We start from the raw sequence: 9135 nt of genomic DNA on the forward strand, positions 1-9135 counted from the left end.
CGCCAGCCAGATTTATGAAGCCCATGACTAATTTGACATTAATTTGAGAAGAGTTGATAAACGTTTCTCTTAAAGAAAGTGCGCATTGATTTTTTATTTGAATAACTTGAATTTGTCATCTGTGTCTTTGTAGTCTTTCTGTAAATCACGTGAACACAGGTGATCGCGCGTTCATTTCTGTTTAGTTAAGACTTCAAGCCGTACTTTTAAGAAGCGTTTCAGCTGGCTTTAACTAAGAAAGGATTTTATTTTGATTCCTGTAGTAGTATGTAAACATTCATTGGTTTTGCCCAGACTTCACAATTGGCTGACATTTTTTTTTTCTTTTTTTCTTTATCAATGAGTCTGATGTGTAGCGGATTTTTTTTTATTCAACTACTGTAGTTTATTCTCAAGCGATTCGTTGCAAATGTTCATGGCGATTTTTATCCGTTCAATCTTTTTTTTTTTTAAACAAGATTCTTGTTAAAAAAAGCGATTTTCTCACCAGCAGAAGGGTAAAATTATCTTGTTCCCGGCCTTTTTTAAATTTTTCTCCATGCCACAGAAATTTTTTTTTTTTTTTGTCAATAGACTCGTTTTAATTCTATCTGATTAGCCGAGTTAAGTTTTTTCAATTCGTGGAGCTTCAGCTTGAATTGGCTGTCATTTACCTTTAAAGTTTTATTATTGTTTCAAGGTTAAGGACTTTGCAGGATTGGATTAGTTCATCGATACCATGTTAAAAAGGAAAATAAAGTCGTTTTGGAGAAAAGTTAATAGTATGCCGGCAATTTTCTTTTGATTTTTTTGGGAAAATATTGTTGCGGTTTATTCCGGCAAGAAACATTCCTTACTTTTGTCTTAGGAGGGATTTCAAGAGCCTGAAAAAATAAATAGAAAGGATTCAGTTTTCTAGGCAAAAAAATTACGCCTCTATTTATCATATCATATCATATCACACACCTTTATTTACCCTCGGATTTTTAGAGTAGCTTGGTGTAGCTAATATCTCCGAGCATTTACCCTCCCAGCCATGATACACCACAGAAGACAGACCACAACACCGGGAACTACATGCCCTGCTCTTTGCGACAAGTGTGCGGGTTCTTTTACGTCCCACAGGATTATGAACTGATTTTGCGGCTTAAGGTGTTGGAGCTTATACCGACTTTTGACACCTCTCTCTGACTTAATATATTTGCTCTGGTCTTACAGTGGTTCATGTTACCAAATCCACCCCGCTGGTTTGGTAAAATCTTTTTACCAAACCAGCGGGGTACTACATTCCTGAGCATAGTAAAGCTGGTCATGTAAATACGCATGCCCCACACAATGGGACGGTGAGGGATGGGTAGGACAAGTAGAACGGAGAAGAGATGAGTCTTGTTCTTTTTTCATACCTCCTAAAAAAACCAAGCCCCTGTTTTTTGACTACACCCCTAAGAAAGGAAAATCCCTTTTTTAGACAGTTGTTTTAAAAAAAACCTAGTTAAAGAAAATTACCTAGTTAAAAAAAAAAAAACTGAAAACAAAAATTAACTGCAACACATACACTGTTAACATGTTTAGACAACATCAGATGTGAGTCAACAAGCACCCTGAGATCTCGGGCAACTGGTGTTGGCGATATAGTATAACCACCAACATCAATACCAGGAAGAGTAATGCTACGGAAACAAGAGCATAGATGAATTACTTCCGTCTTGTCGGGGTTGCATGCCAAACCATTAGAGGTGCACCAGATGAGAATGTCCTTCACACAAGCTTCAAACTTAGATAGAACGACAGGACGATCATGGGATGAGCCCAAGGACACATATAACTGTGTATCATCTGCGTAAGTCATTATATTGAAACCATGGGCTTGTACCACATTCTCCAGAGGGGCGAAGAACAAAGAAAACAAAAAATCGGCTGATCTGACATCTGCAATTAGTACTTGCTGGCATCTACCAATTAGGTATGATCTAAACCAGTTTATTAATTAAGTTAACACCTTCCCATCAAATCCATTACAGTGTTCCAAACGACTAAGTAAAACAGAATGTTCACTGGTGTCAAACGCCGCTGATAAATCTAGCAGAACAAGTACAACATCCAGGTGGTTGTCAATAGCAACAAGGATGAAGTTAAATAATTTCGTAATAGTTTCTGTGCTGTGGAAACATTGATACGCAGACTGAAACTTGGCTAAAAGCCCATTGGGTATAAGATAGTTCAGTGTTTGCGTAGTGGCCACATGTTCGAGCATCTTCGATAGAAATGCAACATTTGTGATAGGGAGATAACTCGGAAATGCCTCACGGTCAAGGGACAGCTTCTTGATCGAAGGGCGAATTACACCTTTTTTAAGGGATGATGGAAATACACCAGATAGCAGAGAAACACTGACAATAGCTGAGGCTAGGGTCTAATATACACGACTTGGTATTGGACTTTACTAAGAGCTTGCTGACATAACGTACAGACACCGCAGAGAAGTCACAGAATGTTGTCTGACATAATGGTTGACTAGGCGTTACTGACAAATCCATCATCGCCAAGACTGACGAGTGCAAACTGTCTTTCAGATTCACTATTTTTTCGGAGAAGAAGGTGGCAAATTTTTCAGACAATCCCTGAGGCGAGTAACATGTTGGTAAGAGCGGGGCTGACTTGACCTTGAAAAGGCCATCAATCAGTCTAAAGAGCTGCCTCTGATTAGATCCTGAAATTTGATTCTAGTAGTATTCTTGCTTTGCAGAATTTAACGCATCACTGTAAATGCGGCACTGATCTTCAAATATCTGGCGATGGACCTCTAAGCCAGACTTGACATATTTGCGTTCCGCCTGGCACTTAGCTCTCTTCAGAGACCTCAACATGTCATCATACCATGGCGAGTAAGGACATAGTGTCACAGTATGAGTGCAAACAGGAGCATGTAATTCAACGAGATCGCTTAGAGGCTTGTTATATTGATAAGTCCATACATTAGGATCTAAGCATGTGTTTACATCAGAATTATATAATGCAGAATCTTTTAAATCCTTGTTCCAAAATCCAAATCAATCTTGCACAATTTTCTGCTTTGAAACGTTCTTGTTGTCACACAGGGCTTAGGTATATCAGCGGAGCACACTATGGCACTATGATCCAAGATCTTGTTAGGAAAACAAAAAATTTCTGGAAGGACACTAGAACTAAGTCAAGGGTGTGTCCACGTTTATGGGTTGGGCCCACAACCTTTTGCTCAAACCCAGCTGCTTCCAAAATGTCCAAAAACTTCAAAGCATCAGCATTCTCGTGATTATCAACTTGAAAATTAAAGTCTGTTGTAATTATCAGGTTGCAAGGCAAAGCCGCAAGATACTCGAGTAGAATAGAAAAGTCATCGTAGAACATGCGGAGAGAGAGTTTGTTTTTCTTTGAGGGCGGAGGTCGATATACGGTAACAAAGTGCATTGACGATGTAGGAGTAGAAATAGATATATCCATGTACTCAAAAGCATTAAACAGAGTGATTTCATTTTGTTTAATATTTAGCCCTTTCCTCAAAAAGAAACGTACACCACTACCACGCATTTCTCTAGGTAGATGAAGGGTGTTGATGATATCAGCCAGCGTTGGGTCAGAGATATTGTCAGTAGTAAGCCAGGTTTTAACCACCGCTAATATGTCGATCCTCTTCGATATAATCAGGTCACACACAGAAGATGCCTTTTTGTTCAGAGCACGGATATTGCAAACTTTAAGCACAGTGCCAGATCAGATGTTTTCTTGGCAATGTTTACATCGACAAGGTTGGATGAATTCCTGGCATTGTGAGTGTTGATTTTTGGTGAGTGATCATGGCGTGATGTAATCCGAACAGAAAGGTGTTTCTCATTGTTCTTAGAATCCTTAGCCATGACAATGATATGCAAATCTGGAGAAGTTGAGCAAGCCAAAATGCAATATATTAGGTTAGAAGAGTTTCCTTCCCTAATAAATCTTCTGAAACCCCTTGCTCTTGTTTGAAGAAATCCGTGTCTTAATGGTACTTTGTACTGATTGATGCCACTGGATGCTAGAATGCAAGGGTGGGTTGACAGATAAGCCATTTCTTTGTAAGTCAACGCAAGATCTTGTGTTGACTCTGATATGCAAATCTGGAGAAGTTAAGGAAGCTGAAATGCAATCTACTAGGTTAGAAAAATTTCACTCCCTAATAAATCTTCTGAAACCCGTTGTTCTTCTGTTTGAAGAAATCTGCGTCTTAATGGTGCTTTGTACTGATTGATGCCACTGGCTTATAGAATGCAAAGGTGGGTTGACAGATAAGCCATTTCGTTGTAAGTTAATGCAAGATCTTGTGTTGACTATAAAGCTAACTCCACGGCCACAGCCTACTGGATTTCCAGTTGCTATAAACTCTGATCTTGATAAACCTTGGGCAACCACAGGATTAGAAGAGACATCACAGGAGATTGCAAAAGACTGGAAGAATTGGAATACGAATGCAAAGCACATTGTGTGTGATATCGAGCAATTTATAACGTAGTAGAACACGTCGCTCAGACACCGTAATTATTGTTGCATCAACCGGTCTAAATTTCACTGCTACGGTGTCAGTCAGCCAATGAACAGTTCGACATGGATCCTGACAATATCGACAGAATCTGCATCATTATTGAAATGCACGGGTTTTTTAAATCAGAAAGAAGTTTTACACACGACAATTAGGTGCAAGCGGTCGGAATGAAACCAAAAGTCATCAGAAGTATTTGATGCCTTTTAAGTATCAGCAACTGGACTCGAACGATCAGAGGTTATCACACACTTGTAAGGGACACCATACATGGGCTCAAGTTTCATGCCCAAAAGGAAGAAAACGCTCATTTCCAATATCGTTTGGAGTAAGATGTTCTGAACCTTTATCAGTCAGCTAAGTCAGAAACATTGGAACGGCATATCAGAGCTATAGTTTTTTTGAGTACTTTAAACAACATTTTTCTATGTTATAACGTAATATCATCGCCATTAATTTTTTTATTACAGTTTGTACGTCATCCTATATGATGTAACTTGGTATAAAGTGGAAGACTCTTGGTGTACATTGTAGGTTGTTGTTATTCATCGATATGGATCATCTGTATAACGTGTGTATGACTATAGCCCTAGAAGGGTATACCGTATTTCATTGCCCAAAAATTTTGTGCGTGAGAATTAGGAGTCGTCTGTTGGGATGGGAGTTGCAGTCATCAGATACCCTTTAAGTACAATCAGTTTAACTCTAAGGATAAAAAGATTGCAAAATGTTGCAAAAAAACATGTCCCCGGCCAATCAAAAATGTTTAAAACTTCATCACGAAACTCAAGGCGGACTAGTAAATGTAGTAGTAGTAGTAGTAGTAGTAGTAAGACTTTATTTAAACACGGAAAATCATCAGTTTAAGCTTTACAAGTTAAAATCTAAAACTTTTTACATGGTGGATACCTTCTTTAGGTTTTGCTTAAATTGATCAACAGATCCAACATGGAATAGGATATGAGCAGGCGTTGAGCAAATGGTAGACATGTTTCATGCGACTTTTGGTGAACTTTTTGGAGAAGAATTGAAACAACAGAACATACTATTTCTTCTCACACTAGAAGACATACACGAGTTGGAGTTTAAGTTAAGGTGTCAAACTTACTTTTTTAAGACCTACCATACAAAACATATAACACCTTCGGCCATAACTCCCTTAATACCGTTCATTCGAGCACGAAACAAAAGAAATAATAGCAATGCCCAGAGAATGCTCCAGCAGATATATAAGTTATGCCAGAGAGCTTGCTCTCATTGCTGCGAATAAAATGCATCCAAACGAAGAACAGCCAACAATCGAAGAAAGACTTTGATACAGCGGCAGATAGGAGAAGTGGGAGAAAGAAATCGACACCGTCAGGCTATAGCAATTGAGTGTCTTTGCCTCACTTGTGAAGTGTCTTGCTCTCTTGATACGAATCTCTTTCACTGCAACAAATGTGGCGTTTGTAGAGAACAGCATGACGACTCCTTTCACTGCGACGAATGCGGTTTATGTATGAACAAAGCTCTTAAAGATACCCATGGCTGCAGAAAATCATTGGGACATGAGAGTGCAGAGTTTGCTTCGAAGAAACCTTTAGTGGTTGCATAGTCTTCCCATGTTCACACAAACTTCACACGATATATGCTAGGCAATTGAGATTAAGTGGGACAAACAAATGCCCGCATTGATGTTCTGCTTAGTGACATTCAATTGTATTGGGTCGCGCCTAATGTCATCGTTCATCAGTGAATTTATAACGTAATAAAACAAGAACATGGACGTCCAATATCAAAGATTTATGCTGTAAAGTAGTATGATACTGGTCACATTGGCACTTATGTTCTAAACATGTAATTGCAATGAGTTCTCGTAAAAGTATAAGGAGAAATATGACCAGCTTGTGTTTTCAGAAATTTGTTTAGAGCACGTACAGGTAATTTGTTGGAGATCTTTTTTGTCCTTTCTAGCCGATTCTGGTTCTAAGCCAAGCTGGCGTATTTCAATGAAATACATCGAATTGTAAATGATCTCGTTTTCAGAGATAAAGTGGAATAAATAAAGTACATCAATAAAACTCCTTGTTTGACCTTGAACCGACAAAGACGATCTGTCACATCACAAGCTATAGCACGTCTGTGATTTCTTTTTAGTGTGATTCCTATTCGCTGGCATTTGACAGTCGACTTTCAAATGGCTTCTTTCCTTTTCCGTTCGCTTGCTGAGGATTTGCTTGTTTTTTTTTTTAACTCTTGCAATTCAAGAAAAATTAATTGCGTAACTGGTGAATTCGACAGTAGATTGCCCTGGAAAACTGATATCACACTCATCCCTTCGTGATTCATGCGATCACTCGGTTTTTCAGGTGAAATTAACAGTGGAATTCACTAGTTAGGCAGCGAGGAAAATGTTACATAATTAAGCAATATCCGGGAAAACCAAAAGGCGGACAGTTCCAAAGCCTTTTATTTTCACTAATCCTACAGCCAGTAAAAATAAACAAGCCAGGAGCTCCGCTTTTAGGCTTGGCTAAATCTATATATTATACAGGTTATTTATAACTGATCTTAGGTTCCGAAAAGTCAGAGTCACGATGCTGTTTCTAATTTTTGTCTAAGTTGAACATACTTGCAATTCAGGAGTTATTACAATAGACAATAGACAGTTTGTGTCGCATCATAAACGCCATTGTTAGAAGCAGACTTTCTCCCACTGTAATTCGGGCACCATGTTCAAACAACATTTCATGTTCATGTCCAATTTCTCCATTTTCATGTATCACTTCCTCCACGTTTACATGCCATGTCGGTAACTGTGTCCTCAATTAAGTCCGATATCTCTTCTGTAAAAGTACTATGATTTATTTCATGAGTAGCTTTCATGCTGTCTTCATGAAGATCTTCAACGGCTGATATCTGCTGCATCAAGCTTACAAAGTCATTGAAGACTTGGTCTGCATAAATTTCTGATCGCTTGGGAGCACAGTCGTCTGTTCACCAATAAAAGAACATTTTATCAGCTCTAACAATATACAGGTATCTACTTAAACAATAGGTAGTCACTAATGTACTTGATGGTTGCTTTTACATCTACAGGGTACAGTGAAATTGCCCCGTGTAAAGCTGTCACCCTACATTAAGTAGCTTAAAGTGGTCACTTATCAAATTCCCAGAATTTACATCCTCATTTTTTTTTTGTAAATTTGGAATCCGGTTGTTTCGCCTACACTGAAGTTGATTTGCCTGCACTTAGGAGACAGCACTCGCCTCCCACCAATGTGGACCGGGTGCAATTCCCCAGACTCGGTGTCATGTGGGTTGAGTTTGTTGGTTCTCTCTGCACTGAGAGGTTTTTCTCCTGGTGCTCCGGTTTCCCCCTCTCCTCAAAAAAACCAAAATTTGCTTTGATTTGCTTTGATTTGATTGTGTCCCCAATTAGTGCTCCAGCACTAGAACGACTAGACACTTAAATAAAGTTCTTTTCCTTTTTTTGTCCCCCTAATTAAGTAAATAATAGTTTAAATACGTCTCAGAAAACACATTCACATATTCCTCTCTTACCAGAATAAATTTGCTCCACGGGATGCATAGACAATTCAGCATACAGTAGTAATACAAGGTAGGAGTTGAGTGACAGCATTACAAAAACTATGTAATGCCTGGTGTGCCTGGGGGAGGGAGGTAATGGTATCACGTTGAATTAAACCATGCATAAACCTCTAATGCATAAGTTCGTAAAACTAAGTTTTTGAAACAAGCCTGTAGGCAAGTAAGAATAACTTATGTAGGCGAAATGGCTTGGAGCAAAACGACCGCAATTCTTATTAAATTTGGATCAAATAATTATAACTTTTTGGCTCACCAAGCATTCATTAAATATAGCACAAAATACCAGTAACAACCTTTTCAAAGTTGAATATCAACACAGTAGAATAAGTATTTATTGGAAATTACTGCATAATTAATTGTAGGGACGTCAAAAATGTCACACTCGAAGTTCATGGTTATCGATTCGCGCTAAAACGCGTTACATGTTGTCCTTACACACGACCAATGATTTCCGTGCGTACCTAAACAATAGTTGTCCTCATGGGTACAAGAATCATCATTGCTCGGACAACTTATGCTCTTGCTAGCATTTTCTTTGCTTGGAGTTGGACGTTTTCTCCAATGTTTTCGTTTGTGTAGAGATGACACAAGCATTGTGATCCTCTTCAAGGTGTAATATCTTGTTAACAGGCTGATCGTCACTCTCAACTTTTCGTTTAACCATTTAAGGCCTAAGAGTGCAAATTCGCACTCCTTTTTGGTAGCTCTCAAATCTGAAGAGTGCACATTTGCACTGTTTTACTTACCATCTATAAGCCAATCAAAAACATTGTTATTGTTGTTCAATGACTGCCAAGCACTATTAGCCAATCAGATGAAGTTTTGGTGGGGCCACAGGGAAGGGGTTTCATACAAATTATGTGAGAAGTCTGCCTTTGGTTATGTCGGTCTGTATTTCCTTTGCGTAATGGCGGCTGTAGATGGTTCAAACTCTGATGAATCAGACTTTCAAGACGAAGGGGAAAACGATAGTCGCAGTGAAAGTGGCATTTCTGTCTCTACTGTAAATA

The 9135-nt window shown here is 38.7% G+C and overlaps 1 pseudogene; it reads right to left on the reverse strand.

The window, feature by feature from the left end:
• Positions 1-1966: 1966 nt before the first annotated feature.
• LOC138046226 (uncharacterized) lies at positions 1967-8719 on the reverse strand (annotated as a pseudogene).
• Between the last annotated feature and the right edge of the window lie 416 nt (positions 8720-9135).

Source organism: Montipora capricornis, chromosome 4 (assembly GCF_036669925.1).
Source record: "Montipora capricornis isolate CH-2021 chromosome 4, ASM3666992v2, whole genome shotgun sequence".
Lineage (NCBI taxonomy): Eukaryota > Metazoa > Cnidaria > Anthozoa > Scleractinia > Acroporidae > Montipora > Montipora capricornis.